Below are 4,424 nucleotides of genomic sequence, written 5' to 3'. Positions count from 1 at the left end.
GGAAGAAAGGAAAGATCAGTCCGAGATTCATCGGACCCTTTGAGATCCTCGACAGGGTTGGGACGTTAGCTTATCGTGTTGCTATTCCGCCGAATCTGGCCGGAGTACACAATGTGTTCCACGTCTCTATGCTGAGGAAGTATATGGCGAATCCTTCGCATGTCTTGAACTTCGAGCCGTTGCAGCTCACTCCGAATCTATAACGGCCAGAAAATTCGTGTTTGAAAATTTGCGGAAAAATTTAAAATTTTCTTTTTGAAATAATTAAGGTGCCTCATTCACAAAATAAACTGATAAATCAAGTTTCATGTTTAAAAATAGCAGCGGAAGAAATTATTACTCGCCAAAATAACAAGTATCCAACAATTGGTAAAAAATATTAGAGCATAAAAATGGCAATTGCTGTAAATGAGGTCCTTGGGTTCCACTACTGCCGAAAGACTCAACATGCATATATCGTAAATAACGAGTAAATAATATAGTAAAATTTGCATGGGATAAAAATATCATGTCATGAGGCATAATGTGAAAATAACTTGTCATGAGCAATTATAATACGTGCATAACTGAACTGAAAATCTTAGTGAAAATGTTTGCTCCTTGGAGCCCTGTACTGAAATAGCATGTAATAATTTTCTGTTGAGATTATGGTCTACGCAAGTGGCCCCTGCACAGAACTGAACTGACCGGTAACTGGCGACCGGATAATACAATGCTCCCATGATCGGTAACTGGCGACCGGGTGAAGTAATGAACGTCTGATCAGACTAATGCCACAGTATACTGGGTGGTACATAACAGAACAGATAGGTAACTGGCGACCGGGTGAAATAATGCTCCCATGATAGTGAGATGGACCACAAGAAATATCGCATAAATCTCAAAAATGAATATTTTCTATGCACGTAATATAATTAACCAACATAATTAAATATGAACAATTTCGATCTTCTGGCATTAAAATCATGTACTTGTGATAGGACTCGTTTTTACGTGTTTATAGTGTTGGTTTTGAGTCGCATTCATGCATCATATTAGCTTGTTTTAGTTTAATTTAGCAATTTTCTAGCATTATTTAGCATATGACTGATCTCGTGTAGTTGGTGGTTATTTTGTAGGAATGGAACCAAAAAGTGGGAGAATATTTGCCAAAGCATCGAGAAGGACTCGCTAGGGCGGTCAAAATTGACCGCCCCAGCGAGCATGTTGGTCTGGCCGAGGAGTTGTTGCGAAGAGTCTCGCTAGGGCGGTCAAAAGTGACCGCCCCAGCGAACCCAGGGACATGGCCGAGGAATTTTCTGCGAGAACCTCTCGCTAGGGCGGACACTTTTGACCGCCCGAGCGAGCCGCGAGATTTGAAAAGATTTGTTTCATTTTTTATGGACTCGATCCTACACCATAGATCTAACAGACGAGAGGGGGGCGGTTTTTCAGTCTGACATCATTATTTTCATCATATTTTCTTGGAGAAAAGGCTAGGAGCAGAGGAGATTTCAAAGACCTCGAGATTTCCACGCGTCGTGGCCGTCATCCGTCGTCATCTTTAGTATTTTCATTATTCAGTTTTTAATTCTTAGATTGTTGTTGGTTTTTATTATGAATTTTAGTAGCTAAACTCTAAATTTGTTGGGATTTGAGTGGATCCTACCCCATACTCGTTGTTTAACATTATTTCTCGACGTTTTTATTAGTGATTTGTTTATGCTATTGTTCTTTCTTATTTCAATCGAAGCCTAGCTAACTTCCTTTGATTATTTCTTGTTGTTATGATTTCGATAGCATAATTAACAATACGATCAAATAGTATAAACCACGGATTTACAATTTTAGTAGATATACGGAATTGGGTACGTGTCGATAGTGATAGTTCACCCGGATGAAAGCTAGTGGATTCCATAGAATGTAATGCAATCTTGAACTGTTAAATATTTGCGGACACTTGAGTACTGCATGTTTTTTATTAGTATTAATATAGCTCGACAGAGTATATTAATTAGTCTAGGGAATTCCGTCGAATGCACGAGTAAAAGTCGAGTGTAGTTAGTTAAACACGAGTGGTAGGTGAACTGATAATTTCCCAACATATTCATTTCTCATTTGATTTAATCCAAATTAATCATTGCGTTCTTGAACACGTTTTCTTTGCATTTTAATTATTTTAATTGTTTAATTTACATTAGTTTAATCATCAACTCAATTTATCGTTGCTAAGGGAATTTTACTTGAAAATAAAAATAGTGTAACGAAGTCCTTGTGGATCGATACTCGTATTCACTTACGTTTATTATAACTTGACTATCGTGCACTTGCGATATTTAAATCAAGCTTTCATTTATAAAATAAATTTTGGGACTATTCACTGTGCAAGTTTTGCTCGATCAAGTTTTTGGCGCCGTTGCCGGGGACTGTTGATTCACAATTTTTTATTTTTCATTTAAATTCTTTAGTATTATTTATTTTATTGTTATTTGATACTCTCATTGTGTTGCAAATTTTTCTTGCGGTGCATGCGAAGATCACTGGAGTTTGAGCCTGAGCCTTTTGACCCCGAAATTGAACGCACAGCTAGACGTCGACTACAGCAGCAAAGAGCACTGGAAAGAATGGAAGGCGATCAACAAAGAGAGGAGCCAAGGCGTATACCGATGTTGGATTATGCACAGCCGTCTCTTGATGGAGCACGTCCAAGCATCGTTAGACCAGTCATCCGAGTCAATCAGTTTGAGATCAAGCCAGCTATCATTCAGATGATTCAGAACACTGTCCAATTTGGGGGAAGTGCACTTGACGATCCTAATTCTCATATAGCTGACGTTCTTGAAATTTGTGATACTTTTAAGTTTAATGGCGTGTCTGATGATGCTGTTCGTTTGCATTTATTTCCATTTTCACAGATAGATAAAGCTAAGTCGTGGTTAAACTGTTTGCCTTATGGTCTATCACTACATGGGAGGATATGGCAAAGGCATTCCTGATCAAGTACTTTCCTCCGTCGAAGACTATGAAGCTTAGAGCCGACATTACTACTTTTGCTCAATATGAGAACGAGTCACTTTACGAGGCATGGGAGCGCTACAAGGACTTGTTGAGGAGATGTCCACACCATGAGCTGCCGCTTGGGTTAGTTGTTCAAACTTTCTACTATGGTTTGATTACTCCTAACCGTACCATGATAGATGCTGCTGCATGTGGTAATTTACTGAGAAAAATGGCTGAGGAAGGATATGAGTTATTGGAGGAAATGGCTGCTAGTAGCTATCATCCTCAGTCTGATAGGCAGAGACGAGGTGCTGGAGTTAATCAAGTTAATGATCTGGCGGCGGTTTCAACACAGTTAGAGGCGTTGAATAAAAAGATTGATGGGATGAGCATGAGTGGGTCGGCTATGCGTCTGCAAGAAATTTTCTGTGATAAGTGTGGGGGTGAGCATGATGTGCAGGATTGCCAAGATGGCAATCCATTATATGTGCCTGAGGGAGCACCGGTAAAACAAGTGGGATTCTAGAACCATCCCAGAAATGACCCTTATTCGAACACATATAATCCGGGATGGAGGAATCACCCAAACTTTTCATGAGGAGGTCAAAACAACCAAAATCGCCAACAAAGAGGTCCACCATATGGGATGCACCAAGGATTCAAGCCAGAACCGCCTCGGGAGGAGAAATCAAATTTAGAGCAAATGATGACTAAATTTATTTCTGCAACAGAGACGAGATTTCAGAACCAAGATGCATCCATAAAGGGGTTAGAGAATCAAATTGGACAATTGACTAAGTTGATTGCTAATAGGGAGCAAGGAGCTTTGCCAAGCAACACGGAAGTTAACCCAAGAGAACATGTGAAGGCTGTGGAATTGCGTAGTGGAAAAGCACTCGAATCTAATGAGGAAAAGACCAAGCACGGTGAGGATGAGGTGGAAACTCGAGGAGGTAAGTCTTCTAACTCTACATCTACACCAATTGCACAAAATAAAATTGTTATCCCTCCACCTTTTCCTGCAGCAATGAAGAAAGCTAAATTAGATGCACAATTTGGTAAATTTCTTGAGATATTTAAAAAATTTCACATCAATATTCCTTTTGCTGATGCCTTGATGCAAATGCCGAGTTATGCTAAATTTCTAAAAGACATCTTAGCTAATAAGAGAAAGTTGGAGGATCCCATGACGGTAAAATTGACTGAGAATTTCTCTGCATTGGTACAAAACCAGATCCCACCAAAGCTAAAGGATCCATGGAGTTTTTCTATCCCTTGAATGATTGGTGATGTGGTCTTTTCTAAAGCTTTATGTGATCTTGGTGCGAGCATTAATCTTATACCTTTATCTGTATTCAGGAAACTTGGATTGGGCAAGCCTAAACCCACACAGATGTCCTTGCAACTAGCTGACGGATCTGTCAAACGTCCACGAGGAGTCAAAG

The 4,424-nt window shown here is 39.6% G+C and overlaps 1 non-coding gene across 1 annotated transcript; it reads right to left on the bottom strand.

The window, feature by feature from the left end:
• Positions 1–3,004: 3,004 nt before the first annotated feature.
• LOC140817627 (small nucleolar RNA R71) lies at positions 3,005–3,111 on the bottom strand. Its single transcript, XR_012114839.1, has one exon. It is a non-coding gene; the product is annotated as a small nucleolar RNA R71 (small nucleolar RNA).
• Between the last annotated feature and the right edge of the window lie 1,313 nt (positions 3,112–4,424).

This window comes from Primulina eburnea, chromosome 16, assembly GCF_022965805.1.
Source record: "Primulina eburnea isolate SZY01 chromosome 16, ASM2296580v1, whole genome shotgun sequence".
Classification (NCBI taxonomy): domain Eukaryota; kingdom Viridiplantae; phylum Streptophyta; class Magnoliopsida; order Lamiales; family Gesneriaceae; genus Primulina; species Primulina eburnea.
The sequence above is the reverse complement of the archived record's forward strand: the minus strand, read 5'-3'. Positions and strand labels throughout refer to the sequence as shown.